The following is a 19,561-nucleotide window of genomic DNA, read 5'->3' as shown; positions in this document are numbered from 1 at the left end:
GAAACGCTCGCAGGGTACCACCTGCAGCATGTGTTGCACTTGTTCAGGCAGGGGGCTTCACCGGAGTGGTGTAAGCATGCCACCTAAATCCCCCCATGTTTGAGGCCGAGGACACATTGGAAAGAATGATGACAGGTCAATATTCTTCCTTTCTGAGTGTCTTCAGATAAGTAGAACTGCTGCTCCTCACTTTGTTATGGTAAAGGACGCCCTTGGCAGGTTTTCTAAGGAGTGTTAATGTTAGCCGATTTACTGTGAGATGCTCCCATTACATCTCAAAGGGGATCTCTGCCCTCTCACCCACTGGGCTGTTTCTCCTTCACTCTCTTAAAGAAAAAAGCAAGAAAGGCAGAAAACAACTTTTATTTTGCATTTCACAACTGTGCACTTTCGCTGTAGCATTCTCTGTTTTTAGTTTTTTCAACCAAGGGCATGTTGCATTGCGGGGCATATAGGGCCTGATTCTAACTTTGGAGGACGGTGTTAAACCGTCCCAAAAGTGGCGGATATACCACCTACCGTATTACGAGTTCCATAGGATATAATGGACTCGTAATACGGTAGGTGGTATATCCGCCACTTTTGGGACGGTTTAACACCGTCCTCCAAAGTTAGAATCAGGCCCATAGTGTTGCTCTAAAATCTTTCATCCTGGGATCAAACCCCCAGCATACAAAGTGCTTTTGGTTAAAAACCCAGAATTGGCCATTTGTCAGCTATGTTTTGAAACTTTTACGTCACCAGCAATGTTTTAAAACTTTACAAAGTGGACTAATCCATTTAAAAAAAATGCTTGTTTGAAACATAAAATCAAAAGTAAACGGTGATCCCATTTTTTGTAAGGGTTCACTCTTTTACCCACATCACGCTTTAAAACAAGCATAGACAAAATGAACGATTCTTTTCTTTTGTGTAGCTTCACAACACAATAAAGGTATAACACTTATAGCAGTAGTGCAACCTTCTCTAACACAAATAATAAGTTATGGGCCTATGGTAGTAGTAGAAAGAACATAACACAATTCTCTCACACATACAGGATTGGTACACTACATCTAGCTAATACACCAACGAGTGAGTGAGAGGCATTAAAGTACTGTTGTACAATGTCCATAAACATACAAGAAGTACAAAACATCTGGAAGAAACAGCCAAATGCTCCACAATAAGTGAGAGCAGCGCAACATGCCTATTTCCGTCATTCGTGGAACTTTGCGGAATCTCACAGAGTTTTCATGTAACTCCAGGGAATTCCATGGAGTGAAACGCTACAAGTTCCGCCCACCACTTTTTCTTTGAAGGTGCTCTGAGATGTGATGATCATGGAAAAGGAGGTATAGGGAATGAAGGTAATAACCTAGGGTCACACTGTGTGGTCAAGCATGGAAGCCAGGAATGAAACTAGGTTTCCTGAATTAGATATTGCGCAGTTCTGATCCTGAAAGGGTATCATATTGTTTCCTCTTCTGCATTAATGAACATTTTATTAGTGAATGAATGAATTAAATTCTGTTAGGCGCACAGGTACTTTGGAAAGAGATGTTGTGACTCTGGAAGGGATGGTATGATGACCCAAGCGGCAAGTCATCTGTCTAGTGCCACCTATACAAGGCCTTTATTGTTGTTATTGATGAAGCAATATTATGGTCTAATTTATCATGTATGAGAGGAGTTTTTGTACAGTGCACTTCCTGAACTGAATGGTTTTTAGGTGCTCTCAAATGTGATGATCAGGAAAAGCAGGCAGAGGGAAGAAAAGTAATTGCCCAGGGTCATGCAGTGTAGACAAGCTGGGAGGAATTGATTAAAGCAGGAGTCTCTGGGTCAGGGCTCCGCAACTAGTGTTTGCACTGGGTCCAACAAAAGCTTCTGACTGGCCTGGGTATGTTATGGAAGTACATTCAAAAAATGTCCATTCCTATTTTGATAAGATAGGGCAGAAGCATTTGAAACACACTTCTTCATAGAACAGGTGCACCTTGGACAGAAACAGTGCAAACTTCCCAACTTAAGAAGACAGGTACAGCTAGGGTAGCATCAACACAAACCTTTCCCATCACGGAACAGGTATGATTCTGCCAGAAGCAGCACAAGCTTTATTTCCTCACTGAACAGGAACAGCATGGCAGGAGCAAGCTTCCCTCTCTCACAGAACATATATAGACAAGGCATGAATTACGTAGGTTACAGACACATTTCTGAAGTGGGTGCTTAAGTCTTTGAGATGAATGTGTAAGTGGATGAATTAGTGAATATGCAAGTTCTGACACCGTTCTTGTTTAGGTGCTACTCCAAGTCAGCATCCGGAAAGTCCTGCTGCTGTCAGTTTGAGACTTGCTGTTTGTGTTGTTTCTTTGGTGTTTCATGTATCGAGAAGTAGCCTTAAATTATAGGTCATTGTTATTTGAACCAACCCTGCCACAGCCTAAGTAACTATGCTGTAGCCAGGCACACAGGTAACAACCTCTTCGAAAAGGTTCTGAATACGTGCTCTCACTAGACACTGCAGTCCTAGGCTTGGTGCTGCACCTGTTCAAAATATCGGAGGCCACCAGTGATTTTGGGTGTCTCCTGCCTAAAATCCCCTTTATTTCAATGTTAGTCAGTGGGGAAAATAAATTCCCCCGATTTCTTCTCGATTATCTCTCCCATTCTTTTTTGAAGTGTTGTGAGGTGACCAGGCATCCCTGGATTTGGTGGGACAGTCCCAATTTTTCAGCAGTTGTCGTGGCAGATTTCGGGAAATTTAGCTCATGTCCCAGTTTTTAGAGAGGGTCAGCTGAAAACGGTGGCAGGTGTGTTTTTTTGTTTTCCAAAGAAGATAGTTGGCAGGTGTTATCAGAAAGCAATTCGATTAAAAGGCATTACACTGACTTTAAAAAATTGTGTTTTTTTTAATGTTCTTCGGGCCCCTTTTTTAATTCTTTGCTGATAAGTGCTGTCATTCTGTGCGCCTGGTTGAAGTAAAACTGTAGTCCCTCTGCTATTTTTTGTGACATGTCCCAGTTTTTAGGGTCGAGCGCAATCGCTCTGGCCTGTTGTAATCTCTCTGTGGGCTTTTAACCACACCCACTACTGCTATTCATTCTTTGTTTTGCCTATCTAAAATTGCTTAATTTTATTGGTGCATTTTCTTAAATGTCCCTCCTTTGTGTGCTGAGTTCCCTCTCAGGCAGTTTCACTAAGTGAACATTTTTGTTGGCCATCACACTAAGTCACACTTTCTCCTGTTACTGCGTGTGATAGCCCCTCTTCTAGTTTCGGTTTGCCTTTCATCCCAGCCGCGATCCTTTTTAGACCTTTCACGCAGAGAGCCAATAACTCTTGCGCTTTGAATTGACTTGTTTATGTCAACTATTTTACTTTTACTTTTCAGTTTATATGGCAAGCTCTAACTCGAGCAAATGTGAGACCCATTCCATTGCAAACGCTTGGTACTTTAACCCCTTCCCCGCCACGGACGTAATGGTTACGTCCATGGCAGCGCCCGTGTGGCGCCATGGACGTAACCATTACGTCCTGAATGCTTCCCTCGGGAGAAGCGCTAGCGCTCCTCCCGAGGGCCGCCCCCCCCACCCCCCTAGGTCAGGGCTGACCGGGGAATCACTTCCCCTTCCACCCCCGACCCCCCCCACCCCCCCCTGTGACGTCAGCGCGCGCGCGCTGATGTGTCACAGGGGCCTCCCTCGTCGCACTGGAAGCTCTGCTTCCAGCGCGATTGAAAAAGAAATGCAAAAGCATTTCTTTTTCAATCACTTGGGAGGCCCGGAGGGGCTTCAAAGGGAAGGAAAAGTATTTCCTTCCCTTTGAAGTCCCTCCGAGGGTTTCAAAAGCCGGATTGCTTGCAATCCGGCTTTTGAAACCCCACTAGACACCAGGGATTTTTTTTTTTTTTAAATTGACAAAAGGGAGCGACCCCTTGGGCAAGGGTCGCTCCCAGGGGGGGCATTTTTTTGAAAAGGCCTTTTCTGCCCCCCCTGGGGGCAGATCAGCCTTATTAGGCCGATCTGCCCCCAGGGGGGGCAGAAACCTCTAGGCACCAGGGACCATTTTTTTTTTTTCATTTTTTTTTATTGAGGTGGGGAGCGACCCCTTAGGCAAGGGTCGCTCCCCTTGGGGGAAAATTATATTTTGGCCATTTCTGCCCCCCTTGGGGGCAGATTGGCCTATTTTGATGAGGCCAATCTGCCCCCAAGGGGGGTAGAAACCACTAGACACCAGGGATTTTTTTTTTTATTATTGTTATTGACAAAAGGGAGCGACTCCTTGGGCAAGGGTCGCTCCCAGGGGGGGCATATTTTTGGGAAGGCCTTTTCTGCCCCCCCTGGGGGCAGATCGGCCTACTATTAGGCCGATCTGCCCCCAGGGGGGGCAGAAACCTCTAGGCACCAGGGACCTTTTTTTTTTTTTTTGTTTCATTTTTTTTTTTTTTGGTGGGGAGCGACCCCTTAGGCAAGGGTCGCTCCCCTTGGGGGAAAATTATATTTTGGCCATTTCTGCCTCCCTTGGGGGCAGATTGGCCTATTTTGATGAGGCCAATCTGCCCCCAAGGGGGGTAGAAACCACTAGACACCAGAGAGTTTTTTCTTTGCGTGAATTTCACGCAAAGGGAGCGACCCCTTAGGCAAGGGTCGCTCCCTGGGGGGGAGGGCAATTTATTTTAGGCCATTTCTGCCCCCCTGTGGGCAGATCGGCCTATTATTAGGCCGAACTGCCCCCGGGGGGGGGGCAGAACACTCTAGGCGCCAGGGCAATTTTTTTTTTTGTGTTTTTTTTTTTTGTTGTTTCTTTTTTTAGAGATGGGGAGCGACCCATCAGGCAAGGGTCGCTCCCCTGGGGGGGCAAATTGTATTTAGACCATTTCTGCCCCCCAGGGGGCAGATTGGCCAATTTTAGGTCAATCTGCCCCCAAGGGGGCAGAAACCACTAGGCACCGGGGATTTGTTTTTTGGCGCCAATGTCACGCAGGGGGAGCGACCCCGTAGGCAAGGGTCGCTCCCGGGGGGGGGGGGGGTGGGGGTTGGGGGGGCAAATTTGTTTTAGGCCATTTCTGCCCCCCCGGGGGACAGATCGGCCTATTATTAGGCCGAACTGCCCCCGGGGGGGGGGGGGCAGAACACTCTAGGCACCAGGGCAATTTTTTTTTGTGTTTTTTTTTTTTTGTTGTTTCTTTTTTTAGAGATGGGGAGCGACCCATCAGGCAAGGGTCGCTCCCCTGGGGGGGCAAATTGTATTTAGACCATTTCTGCCCCCCAGGGGGCAGATTGGCCAATTTTAGGTCAATCTGCCCCCAAGGGGGCAGAAACCACTAGGCACCGGGGATTTGTTTTTTGGCGCCAATGTCACGCAGGGGGAGCGACCCCGTAGGCAAGGGTCGCTCCCGGGGGGGGGTGGGTGTCGGGGGGGCAAATTTATTTTAGGGCATTTCTGCCCCCCCCCCCTGGGGCCGGCTGAGCTACAGGCCAAACACCACAGGTAGGCACCTTGCAAAAAACACCTCTGTTTTCTGTGAAAAAATATGTTGTGTCCACGTTGTGTTTTGGGCCATTTCCTTTTGTGGGCGCTAGGCCTACCCACAGAAGTGATGTACCATTTTTATCGAGAGACTTAGGGGAACGCTGGGTGGCAGGAAATTTGTGGCTCCTCTCAGATTCCAGAACTTTCTGTCACCGAAATGAGAGGAAAAAGTGTTTTTTGGGCCAAATTTTGATGTTTGCAAAGGATTCTGGGTAACATAACCTGGTCAGAGCCCCGCAAGTCACCCCATCTTGGATTCCCCTGGGTTTCTAGTTTTCAAAAATGCACTGGTTTGCTAGGTTTCCTCAGGTGTCGGCTGAGCTACAGGCCAAAATCCACAGGTAGGCACTGCTTTTTATAAAAAAAATGTGATGTGTCCACGTTGTGTTTTGGGCCCTTTCCTTTCGTGGGCGCTAGTCCTACCCACACAAGTGATGTATCATTTTTATCGGGAGACTTGGGGGAACGCTGGGTAGAAGGACATTTGTGGCTCCTCTCAGATTCCAGAACTTTCTGCCACAGAAATGTGAGTAACATGTGTATTTTTAGCCAAATTTTGAGGTTTGCAAAGGATTCTGGGTAACAGAACCTGGTCCGAGCCCCGCAAGTCACCCCTCCTTGGATTCCCCTAGGTCTCTAGTTTTCAGAAATGCACAGGTTTGGTAGGTTTCCCTAGGTGCCGGCTGAGCTAGAGGCCAAAATCTACAGGTAGGCACTTCGCAAAAAACACCTCTGTTTTTTTCCAAAATTTAGGATGTGTCCACGTTGCGCTTTGGGGTGTTTCCTGTCGCCGGCGCTAGGCCTACCCACGCAAGTGAGGTATCATTTTTATCGGGAGACTTGGGGGAACGCTGGGTGGAAGGAAATTTGTAGCTCCTCTCAGATTCCAGAACTTTCTGCCACAGAAATGTGAGGGACATGTGTTTTTTTAGCCAAATTTTGAGGTTTGCAAAGGATTCTGGGTAACAGAACCTGGTCCGAGCCCCGCAAGTCACCCCTCCTTGGATTCCCCTAGGTCTCTAGTTTTCAGAAATGCACAGGTTTGGTAGGTTTCCCTAGGTGGCGGCTGAGCTAGAGGCCAAAATCTACAGGTAGTCACTTTGCTAAAAACAGCTCTGTTTTCTGTGATATGTCCACGTTGTGTTTTGGGGCATATCCTGTCGCGGGCGCTAGGCCTACCCACACAAGTGAGGTATCATTTTTATCGGGAGACGTGGGGGAACGCTGGGTGGAAGGAAATTTGTGGCTCCTCTCAGATTCCAGAACTTTCTGCCACAGAAATGTGAGGAACATGTGTTTTTTTAGCCAAATTTTGAGGTTTGCAAAGGATTCTGGGTAACTGAACCTGGTCCGAGCCACACAAGTCACCCCTCCTTGGATTCCCCTGGGTCTCTAGTTTTCAGAAATGCATAGGTTTGGTAGGTTTCCCTAGGTGGCGGCTGAGCTAGAGGCCAAAATCTACAGGTAGTCACTTTGCTAAAAACAGCTCTGTTTTCTGTGATATGTCCACGTTGTGTTTTGGGGCATATCCTGTCGTGGGCGCTAGGCCTACCCACACAAGTGAGGTATCATTTTTATCGGGAGACGTGGGGAACCGCTGGGTGGAAGGAAATTTGTGGCTCCTCTCAGATTCCAGAACTTTCTGCCACAGAAATGTGAGGAACATGTGTTTTTTTAGCCAAATTTTGAGGTTTGCAAAGGATTCTGGGTAACAGAACCTGGTCCGAGCCCCGCAAGTCACCCCTCCTTGGATCCCCCTAGGTCTCTAGTTTTCAGAAATGCACAGGTTTGGTAGGTTTCCCTAGGTGGCGGCTGAGCTAGAGGCCAAAATCTACAGGTAGTCACTTTGCTAAAAACAGCTCTGTTTTCTGTGATATGTCCACGTTGTGTTTTGGGGCATATCCTGTCGCGGGCGCTAGGCCTACCCACACAAGTGAGGTATCATTTTTATCGGGAGACGTGGGGGAACGCTAGGTGGAAGGAAATTTGTGGCTCCTCTCAGATTCCAGAACTTTCTGCCACAGAAATGTGAGGAACATGTGTTTTTTTAGCCAAATTTTGAGGTTTGCAAAGGATTCTGGGTAACAGAACCTGGTCCGAGCCACACAAGTCACCCCTCCTTGGATTCCCCTAGGTCTCTAGTTTTCAGAAATGCACAGGTTTGGTAGGTTTCCCTAGGTGGCGGCTGAGCTAGAGGCCAAAATCTACAGGTAGTCACTTTGCTAAAAACAGCTCTGTTTTCTGTGATGTGTCCAGGTTGTGTTTTGGGGCATATCCTGTCGCGGGCGCTAGGCCTACCCACACAAGTGAGGTATCATTTTTATCGGGAGACGTGGGGGAATGCTGGGTGGAAGGAAATTTGTCGCTCCTCTCAGATTCCAGAACTTTCTGCCACAGAAATGTGAGGAACATGTGTTTTTTTAGCCAAATTTTGAGGTTTGCAAAGGATTCTGGGTAACAGAACCTGGTCCGAGCCACACAAGTCACCCCTCCTTGGATTCCCCTAGGTCTCTAGTTTTCAGAAATGCACAGGTTTGGTAGGTTTCCCTAGGTGGCGGCTGAGCTAGAGGCCAAAATCTACAGGTAGTCACTTTGCTAAAAACAGCTCTGTTTTCTGTGATGTGTCCACGTTGTGTTTTGGGGCATATCCTGTCGCGGGCGCTAGGCCTACCCAAACAAGTGAGGTATCATTTTTATCGGGAGACTTGGGGGAACATAGAATAGCAAAACAAGTGTTATTGCCCCTTGTCTTTCTCTACATTTATTCCTTCCAAATATAGGGGTGTGTGTAAAAAAGACATCTATTTGAGAAATTCCATGTAATTCACGTGCTACTATGGTCACCCCGGAATTCAGAGATGTGCAAATAACCACTTCTCCTCAACACCTTATCTTGTGCCCTTTTTGGAAATGCAAAGGTTTTCTTGATAGCTATTTTTTACTCCTTATATTTCAGCAAATGAATTACTGTATACCCGGTATAGAATGAAAACGCACTGCAGGGTGCAGCTCATTTATTGGCTCTGGGTTCCTCGGGTTCTTGATGAACCTACAAACCCTATATATCCCCGCAACCAGAGGAGTCCAGCAGACGTAACGGTATATTGCTTTCGATAATCTAACATTGCAGGGAAAAGTTACAGAGTAAAAAGTAGAGAAAAATTGATGTTTTTTTCACCACAATTTCAATATTTTTCTTTTTCAGCTGTTATTTTCTGTAGGAAACCCTTGTAGGATCTACACAAATGACCCCTTGCTGAATTCAGAATTTTGTCTACTTTTCAGAAATGTTTAGGTTTCTGGGATCCAGCATTGGTTTCATGACCATTCCTGTCACTGACTGGAAGGAGGCTGAAAGCACAAAAAATTGCACAAATGGGGTATGCCCCAGTAAAATGCCAAAATTGTGTTGAAAAATTGGGTTTTCGGATTCAAGTCTGCCTGTTCCTGAAAGCTGGGAAGCTGCTGAGTTTAGCACCGTAAACCCTTTGTTGATGCCATTTTCAGGGGAAAAACCACAAGCCTTCTTCTGCAGCCCCTTTTTCCAATTTTTTTGAAAAAAACGAAATTTTCACTGTATTTTGGCCAATTTCTTGGCCTCCTTCAGGGGAACCCACAAAGTCTGGGTACCTTTAGAATCCCTAGGATGTTGGAAAAAAAGGACGCAAATTTGGCTTGGTTAGCTTATGTGGACAAAAAGTTATGAGGGCCTAAGCGCGAACTGCCCCAAATAGGCAAAAAAAGGCCTGGCACAGGAGGGGGAAAAGGCCTGGCAGCGAAGTGGTTAAAATTCTAGTCACCCTAAAGTGTTGGCATGCATGCACTACACAAAAACTGTGAAACATGCTATCACCCTGGAAGGCAGGGGCGGTAGTCGTCCTGCTCAAGATCTCGGAATAGATGCCTGAGGTGCTCATGCGAGGGTGAGAGACGAGTAACGAATCTTGCTAACAAAGGGAATGCCTCCTCGTTCCCGTAACTAGCCGCTGACCCCGGATAATCACTCTCACTTCTGGGTCGGTAGCAGGTGGTAGTAAACCCTATGTTTGGCTGCTTGCCCTGCGTGCATTGAGTCAGAGCCGGAGCTTTGAGTGATGTTGCACTTTGGACGACTCCCAGCACCCCTGCACGGCGGTGATGACACCGCAGATCCGGCCGTTAGGCCGCCCTGAATGTTTGGAATGAAACCCGGCGAGTTCCGCCCGTTCTCTATTTTTACTTCTGCTCCGGTGACGGGGAACATCCGCTCGGCCCGTTTTGCTAGCCTCGTTATTTCACTTTAGCAAAAGCCAAAAAACAAGTTTTATCAACTGAGCACCTTAATATTTGCATAATGTGGGAGTGCCGTATGGAGGAAGGAAGCTACTGCTTTCTGAATGAGTGAAATGACGAGTGACGAGTCATAATAGCCTGAATCACACACTACATCTACCCAATATGTAATTAAAATATAGGTCATATGTTACTATTTTGGTCTGAAAGATTCGTGTGACCATATGGCAGAATGGCTAGCCCTAGGGTTGACCTAGTAGCAACATATAAGGAGGTACAAAATCTCAGGCAAATTTATCCCTGATACCACATGTGAAAGAAGTCATAAGGAGCACTTTCTATTCAGTACAGACCCATGTGTCTCAACTTCACTCACCTGGGATTCAGAAAGAAGCTACTGGACAGACTTACCCTTGTGATGTCATAGGTTAAGCATGCAAATGGCCTACACTAAAGAGCTCATTGCCATGCAGATTGCAAAGGATCGAAAGCACCGCAGTAAGACTGTTACTCAAGGCTCCTGGAATTATGAGATTCTGCATCTGCACCGTTTTCCACATACTCATGGACTTGCCACATTTGCCACATAATCCATTATTTGCTGCACAAATTGCAAATGTTAACAAAAAAAAAACTTTTTGTTTGTAGTTCAAAGGGTCCACAAGTTACTTAAAATGCTGCAGCATTAGTTCCTGTGCAACAGAAGGCACTTTGCAAAAATTAGCTGTTCACCTTTCAGTTCCATATTGCTGTATGTGGGTGTTAAACTAGTACTAATAGGGTTAAACCTTTGTCCAAACAGTGTTAACATGTAAAAATGACGCAATAATGAACTGATACTATCAGAAAATGTGCTGCATTGTGGCGAATATTTAGTATTTGCTTGCCAAATAATTTAGTGAACCCTACTGCATAATTTGTTCCTCCCTTGCCGCATAATGCCAGCGGCCCTCTGTTAACTGCACATTCATACTGCAGGGGAACACATTACACCAATGCTCATGCATTGCACTGGTGTTCTGCCTTTAAGGCACTGTGCTTCCCCCACAAAGAGCATCCAGGAAAAGATCTACAGACCTGTAAGCTAAATTCCACAGATAGGCCCAGAGCAGAACACCTCATCAGTCCATTCACTCCTACAGGAAAAATAACACTGGAAGTGCTTCTGAGCTGCCTCTATGATCCCAAGCTATATTAAAAATGAATACAATTTTTTTTACATATGCCCGGACGTTTTCAGAATCTTAAAACACAAATAAATATCTGGTATTTTTCTCTGGCAAAGGTGACAACAAGGGCTTTAATTGGGCCAGGTCCGTCTGGGTCTCAGACCGAGTAGCAATAATTAAAAATGGACATTGACACCTGTCCCTATATTTGTGTACTTAACTTAAGTGACATAAGAACTGATCAATTCCTGAGCAATGAATGGAAAAAAAACGTTAAGGAAATCCATGTCAGCGATTTATTTCCTGTTTATATTTCACGTTTTACTTATTCTTGCATTCCATTAAATTCTTAGGATGTTGTGCTTCTGTAGTTTTTTGTAGTGTGAGTGCATTGCTCTGGCATTGGGCATACATTGAACTGAGTCACCACCAGGTGTTTATAATGGGCCACATTTGAGAGCTCTGGAGTTGAGGCTGTAGACAGTTCCATTTTCTCACAGTGCTTGTAAGTGGTGAGAACGGTTTTCAGAGTATAATGGTTAGTCAATCCTTGGCTTCCCTTGAGAGATCATAAACCATTGGTCATGTATTTAAGTTCCAGTTGTGATTCTGTGCAAATGTGTGTGAAGGAGGCCCATAGTTGCAAAAATATTGACAAGACTAAAGTAAAAGAAAGTGCAGTGCTTACAAGCAGTGCTTAATTTGTGCTTGTTGTTTCCGGTGCTGAGCACCGGCACTTATTTTTGAGGGCCGGCGCTTATTCTTCTGCCTCGAGCATTTGCTGCGAGGAAAAGACACATATGGGAAAGACGGGAGAAGGGGAAAACGAAAAAGCGTCACAAAGGGAGAAAGAAGGAAGCTGCAAGAGTGAGCTGCATGGGCAGGGAGTGGCTTTATATGGACTGAAGAGGCCTGAGATGGCTTCTGGATTACTCTGCCTCAGTATTCCGTGTTCCCGCATTTAATTGCAGCAGCCGCCTGTTTAAGGGGAGGGCTTTGGGCACCGGCACCTATTTATTTACAAATTAAGCACTGCTTACAAGTGAGTGTGTATGTTGCATGATTGTGGAGTGGTGAAGTGAAGGCGATGTGAGGAACTGCATGCAGGAGAGAGTGAAAAGTGGGGGGAAGTGAAGGAAAAAAGGGTGCACTTAACTGACAAGGAGTGCACATAACAGGAGTGATTGAGGCACTCTGAAGAAAAGACAGGTACCCCTTCAACATTCCTCAGTCATGTTTAATTCACAGTCTCACAGTTTCAGAACTGAAGCATTTTCAGTACTATTTACAACACAATAACTATTATTACTTATTTATCTTAAACAGCTAACAACCATTGACATTGACAACCACTGACAAATCCAATAGTCCTGGCTAATTTTAAATTTATGTCAGTTCTTGTGTTATATATCTGTATGCAATAACAGAAAGCTCAGAGAGAGAAAAACATACAAGTCAGTGGCACGCTGTAGCAGTCACAGATATTTATAATGTGCCTTAGGGCAATTGCTTTAATGACATAAAACACACACACCACACATATCCAATCCCACTTGAAGCCTGGGGACTAATTCTATTGTCAGCTAAATGTATTAAGCACCACCAAAACATCTGAAGTTCAGAAAAGAACTAAACATCTGACCGTCCCTGAAATAAGGGAGATGAGGTAGCTTGTCTCAACAAAGCTGAAGAGCCGAGCACTGGGCTCAAGATCACACCAGGACAGACACTGCAATAAGGCCAGTTCCAGGACAATCTTCACAATCTACCATACCTGGGCACCACCATGTCTGACTATAAATCGTGCGGGCTCTGAAATGAATTATACTTCTCTTCTCTGGGTGGTCCTCCTGACTGGACCACCCAGAAAAGTCTGAACTGATTGCTAGCTGCCATTAATCAGCACAGACTGGGACATTTCTCTCACTACAGATTGGGTGTGCAGAAACAATATCAGGGCACCCTGTAATTCTGAAAGTCACAAGACTTCCCTATACTTCCAACCAATTTCTATCAACCCTATAAAACAAACCAGGCAGAACACAGAGGCCATGATTCCAATCCACAAAGAGATCCCACCCACCACAATGACTGGTGCTGAAAAATATTATAAACTATTTCATAGCTCAACCTGGATTCAGCCAAACCAAATCTGAATCCCTGGTATTTCACAAATAAGACCTAGCATATTGTATGGAAATCACTTCCTTTAATCCTTGAAATCACGTCAAGTCCTTGGAAATTAAACAGAAAGTACTCCTATCTCCTGGATGCTCCGGGTTGTCTCTATCTGAAGGTTATGGGACTCCCACCACCTTCTGCCTGTCCCATTTTGTTCTTCAAGGCCCTGTGCCTGTAAGAGAGAGATAGCAGACAGAAGCATTTACATAACATGCTATGTCTTTGCTCCATGTGTGAATGTACCTGCCCCATCGAACGCCTTTGTTCCCAATTCACTGGAACTGTCCCAAATCGCAGTGTCAGCAACTCCCCCATGCCTGCGAAGAGTCCCCAGTTTTGGCAGCATGTCTGGCGTTGGGACTATCAATGTATGGGACATCTTTCCAGGCCTGCAGGTGACACCCTGCATTTCACTGGTAGCTGATGTCTTGAAATTAATAGTAGGGGGCCAGTGGACACCAATGTGCCCTAAAACCGACCCCAAAGCATGTCTTTCTTAAATTGTATGAGAAACTGTGTGGGAGTAACCGATAATATTTATAAGAAAGCACTACCTAATTTGTGGATGTGCTTGCAGGTGTTGGGCACCAGCACTGATTTAGGAAACCAGAACTTATTTTTTATCATCAGACTTTGTCCCAAAGCAAGAGGGAGAAAAACAGAAAAGGGAGAAAGAAGGGGAAAGAGAAACATAGAAATTGCGACAACGGGAGGAAGTAGGGATGAAATTAAAACAGCAAGAGTGAGATAAGGAGAGAGTAAGTCTATGATCGTGGAAGAAAAATATGAAATCGGGACTAGGCAGGCTTGCTATTCAGCTCTCCAGTATTTGACAGCACCGGATGTGTGCTGAAAGGGAGTCTTTGGGCCCCTGCAATTTGTTTTTTAAATTAAGCACTATAAACAGTGGTGTAACAAAACTTGAGGGGGGCATCTGCAAAGTTCATGGAGGGGCCCCCTTCTGGACACATTCCACAGCTCACATGCCAGGGTACTGCTCTGAGGGGGATCCCTTGGAGCTCTCAGGGCTCCTGACTGCAGGGCTGTGGGGGCTTTTGTTACGTCACTGTGAGTGATTTATTGCGAATTCAAAAAGAGAAACCATATTCAGCAAAAATACACAACTAAAATGACTCATAAGACCCTGTAATAAAACAATGCCACCAATGTTAATGCCAAAGTGAAGGGACTGCAATAAACCTCTTGGACCTCAGTAGTCGCATTCCAGTCTCCATTTCTAGAGCCTTGTTATTCACTTTAAACTGGAAAATATTTATTTGAACGAAAAATACCCCACAAGACCAATGCATAAAGACCACTGCAAATCATCTCATAAAGTGTCCCAGTGCCCCTCTTCTCTTGCATATCTTCATTTGTTTTTTGTCTCTTGCATGGCTAAGGTATTGTTTGCACACAACAAACTTAGCCACTTGTTGGCACTCCCACTGTAACACAAGCATTGGCAAACTTAATAGGTCTGGCATTGGCTGTCATCCTTGTGGATTTAGCAATGCTTGTCTTGTTTTCTCATGCTTGGCTTTTGTAAAACTTTATTGTTGGGGGAGATGCCGGTCCGACATTAACATAAATAGAATATGATCTAAAAGCAAACACATTTGTGTGTTCTCAAAAAGCACACATTGACACAGTATATGTGGCACTGAAGGGAACTACTTTCCGTGCGGAGGTTTTTTTATGCGAAAGAACAGAATGCCATCACTCACAGGGAAGTTAGCCAATGGCTGATCCTTTGCCCCGTACTTTGGCCCTACTTCTCTAGTGAGTTAAAGTAAAATGTAATTGATTCGACAAAGCCATCAAATCAAAAAGTCGTGGCTAACACCAGACCTGAAGAGAAAGTGGGGTATATGGACAGCAGGAAATTTGCTAAGGATCATGCAGTTCTGCCAAATGGAGAAATCAGTACTGAAAAATACATCTCTAGAACCTGAAACCTGCAATTTATCCACAATGCCCCATCTCCTTTTCTCACTCTCCTTACATTCCTTTACCTGGTAAAACCAGAAAGGATAAATAAACTGGGGGCTGTCTGCATAGTACAGCGGAAGTGGCCAGATCCATGGATATTTTTCTGCTGGCTTGCTTTCCTGAGAGGCAGGGCATTTCCACCCAAACTGAATTTTGTAAAAACGTTTCTTCCAATCTACATCCTATGTAATTTGGGCAGATGGATCTCATACTTGCTCGCCTAATATTTAGAAGCTTTTTGGATAAAAGGTGCCCATGATAACATGTGGTAACTGAATAACGTTGCACACCCTCCTTACAAAAGACTCACCTTTCTAATTCCGTAATCACTTTTCATTGATTGGTGAACATCACAATAACAAGTTTCAATTTTTCTTTGGTTAAAAGTCCTTAAACAACATGTGTCTGTTCTTCACTTTTCATGCTGTCTTAAGCAATATCATAGAAAATCACTCTTTGTAAATGTCCATTTGATTGTTTCTGACTGTTTCTAATATCTGGGACCTCCTGGTTGGATTGCTGTCTTATTGGACGCGCACAGTGGCGGGTGAAATAGGAAACAATTTTCTTTTTTAACTGTTTTTGAATGTCAGCGCAATAGCCCAATGTACTTATACCCCACATCTACGAAGAGAACCCATTTAGCAGGACTGTTTTCCATAGGAGGAAAATAAAGTGAGTGAAAATTATTGGAGATAGGGGATATAAAATGCTCCAAAGGGCTGTATTACTGAATATTGACACCATCAATCTCAAAAGACAAGGTTATCGAAGACAGAACATCAAGGGACAAAGGCCCTCATTACGAGTTGGGCGGACAGGAACACCCGTCTGCCAAACTCCTGACAGGGTGGCCACTACTGTGGTGGTAACCTCCTCCCCGCCAGACCGATTATGACTTATCCGCTGGGCTGACTTGTGGGAACCAAGGTTTCTGCCCATCAGCCCAGCGGGAAAATAGCGGCAGCATTGTTGCCGGCTCATAATTGAGCCAGCAGCAATGCTGCCGTCCACAGGGGGCACCAGCACCCTTGTAATGCGAACTGTCTGCACAGCAGTGGGTGCTGGGCAGGTGGACTCCTGCACTGCCTGTGCCAAGGGCTGAGGCAGTGCAGGGGCCCCCCTATGGCCTCCTGCACCTCTTCTCCGCCAGCCTTTTGCCGATGAAACGGCATGAAAAGACTGGCGGAGAACCAGGTTGTAATCAGCAGCGCTGCCCTGGCAAATTGCAACCTGCACCCGCCGTCAGCCCATCGGGATCACCAATTTCGGTGGAGACGGCGGTACCCTGGTGGTCGGGCCACCAGAGTCGTAATGTGACGGTAGGACCGCCACCGCTGCAGCGGTCCTGACCACCACCGCAGGGCTGGCAGTCTAGTGACCGCCAGCCTCATTATCAGGCCCAAAATAGTGAAAGGTAAGTGCGTGTATGGAAGTATACATTTACCATTCTTAACTCCAAATCTATGTACCTCGAAGACACATGTACCACATGGGTACACATATGTGGAGTTAGGTATAGAAAATGTAGACTTACCTGTCGATCTTTTGTTTTCTCAATATTTTGTCCTTGATTTTCTGGTCCACCGATATTGTGGTTGTTCATGGTGCACACCTTGAAAGCATAGGGAGCTGTGGACACTAATGGAAAGAAGGAAAATAAGCTGAGTGGCACTCCCTGCTTAGTTAGGTATTCTCAGGGTGTTGCATCAGTTCACCAGCAACATTGTTAAGCCCACGCAATTGTTAGCAGTTCCAAAAGGATTTTACACAATTCTGTAAACCTTTTGTAAAAACGTTTCACACCTTTTGAAAATAAGAGTATGCCAAGTTTTATAAAACAAATAGCAAGAGAAAATGTTTGCTAAATGTGCATGCAAGATAGTCACTTTCACAGGCTCTTGCAATGTTGTGGGAGGAACTTTATTTTCTGCATTGAAGTGTTCTGTTGGGCATAGTTGAGAACTTTGGCAAGTATGTGTTATTTTGAAAATTGAGTGAAGTGCAAACTTTGCAAACCGAGACTAAACTTTGAAATCTCTCCCCTTAAATGTCTGTTTTATAAATACACTTCTAAGGCATTGGTCAGTGTCAGCCTGGACACGTTCACGAAGCGCTTTTACTAGTGCCTAAGAAGGCTGTGCTGCAGTTAAAACCACAGTGGGTAGGTGCCACTAAGCGTATCCCAGCGCCCTCTGTCTGCCCGTGGCAAGTAGTCGAGTCACTGGACTAGCGTCAGTGCCTACACAGGACTGATTGAGAGGTTAGCGCGACTGCCTTAGGGAATCACATCAGTCGGCTTTGACTAGGGTCAGGCCTAGCATCAGACCAGGACATGAGGTACTGCAGCCAGCAGTCCTTAGGTAGGCACTGTAATGAGAGGGGCACTGTGCAAAGATGAAAGCTGAACAGGCCCTGCTCTCCTGAGAGGTGGGGAATAGCTGATGCCCCATACGTAGGTCTGCTGCTATCACCATGTATGGGGAAGGGGATCCTGCTTCAAAAAACTCAGGTGCATAGAAACAGGAAGAGCTTCAAGAACATATACACGGTCTAAGGACAGTATCTGACCTGTAACAAAGCCCAGTGCAGTGAGAACAGGGAATTATTAAATGTTCAGGACTGGGCCAAGGGAACTTGAATGACATATTTGCACGTGAGCTAGAATGAAATGAAAACTAGCCAAACCCAAGTGAAAACTGACACACAGATGCCTAGAAATTTAAGAATGACAGAATGGAAATGCTCCACCATCTGTGCATTGACAAAGTAGAAATGTAATGAAAGAATCTGAGAGTGCAATAACATCTGTGCAAACACTGTAAATACCTATCTGCATATACATCATTATTTTATATTAATAATTCACCCGTCTCCTGGGATTGGATTATAACTTAACCTTTCGGCATTTGGGAACAGTTTCGAAAATAAATGTGGTTTTATCCTTTGAAATACAAATGGCCTGTTTAGCATTTTCACAAGGCATGCTTTGGACATACCTTGCATATGGTATTGTTTTGGTGAAAGCCCTCAATCTGCAGGGCATGATGTAAGCCCATGTCTCCCTGGAGAATTTAACCCATACACAACCATCACCCATAGGCACCAGAGAGGGTAAGGGCTTATGGGTCTACTGCTCAGGCTCATTATTCAACAATGGTTTAAATTAAACCAAACACTACTCGCTGATAAAAAGAACATAAGCCTTGGGATTCACCTCTTGCACTAAGGGGCCCACAGTGGCTCTTCCAGAGCATCCAGTTGGCATTTTAAGAGACCATCATGAGATGCCATCACAGAGGGTCTCAATGACTAACCTAATTAAACAGAGGGAAGCACTGTTGGCAATGGCCAGTGATTCAAAATTGACTAAAGAGGGCATGTCAACACCTTTAAATAGGTCTTGCCTTCAATGATGTCACAGCAGGTCTTAAGACTCAACCACCCATCTTCAGGATATGGTGATGACGGCTGGTCAGTCCCATTAAAGGGGTAATTCACTCAAAAAAGTATCATTAGGCATTGCACCCAAACTAGACGTCATTAAAGTGGTATTCTGAAATCCCCATCATTGGTAACAGCTGGCAATATGGGATGGGAAAAAGAAAGGGCACAGCAGTTGTTAGACTGCCCATGTACTGCCTTCACCTTGTAAAATGTTAGAGCACCACTTTAGGAGATGATGAGAATTTCACAGGGTTCCACATCACATTGCATAATATAGGAAATTTGACTATAGGCTACTAGTACCCACAAAATCAGCATAGGCAGCTTATGTATGCTTCTTGTATATATGGGGATGTATATGAAATTAACAGAACACTGTACAAAGGTGTGTATCTAAGAGAAAAGAACAAGGCAGGGGAATGAGGGAGGAGATAATGACAGGAAAAGGAAATTACCCGCTGAGGTCTAGAGGATTACTCATGGATGCCAGGTCTACGAAGGCAAGGAGTTTCAGGTCCTTGGAACATGGCAAGAGAAGGCTTGGTGACTTGCCTTGGCCTTCCTCTGTTTTGTCTCTGTTATAAGGTTCTTACTGTGAGTGTTACATTGCCCAATGTTCATTGTGTGCTTTTAAATAGGGTGAAGCGCTTGAGTTCATCGCTTTGTAGGTGATGCACGGAACATTATGGCATCTTACAATCTCATCAAGAGGCTGTCCCTCTGTTAAAAGAGTTAGGATGGCATTCTGCACTGTTGTATATTTGGCCTACACCTCTCAATATATTGAGCTTGGACTTCCTGCACTCTTTGGGTACAAATCATGGCTATGATGATGTACTAGACTGAGTGCAACAGAAAGAGCTGCCTTAGCTTTGCTGCTGCACTATATTAAAGCAGAGATAACCAGAGGACTCTACTTATCTCTGGTTCACTATAGTGCAGTCATGATTTGTACCCTCAGTGCAGGAAGTGCAAGCTTAGTTTAC

The 19,561-nt window shown here is 45.1% G+C and overlaps 1 protein-coding gene across 8 annotated transcripts in view; it reads left to right on the top strand.

Annotated features, from left to right (window-relative positions):
- Positions 1 to 19,561, top strand: part of DGKK (diacylglycerol kinase kappa) — a 524,126-nt gene that overhangs the window by 352,576 nt on the left and 151,989 nt on the right. The gene's annotated exons all lie outside the window — the stretch shown is intronic.

The sequence above is a fragment of the Pleurodeles waltl genome, chromosome 10 (assembly GCF_031143425.1).
Source record: "Pleurodeles waltl isolate 20211129_DDA chromosome 10, aPleWal1.hap1.20221129, whole genome shotgun sequence".
Taxonomy (NCBI): domain Eukaryota; kingdom Metazoa; phylum Chordata; class Amphibia; order Caudata; family Salamandridae; genus Pleurodeles; species Pleurodeles waltl.
The sequence above is the reverse complement of the archived record's forward strand: the minus strand, read 5'-3'. Positions and strand labels throughout refer to the sequence as shown.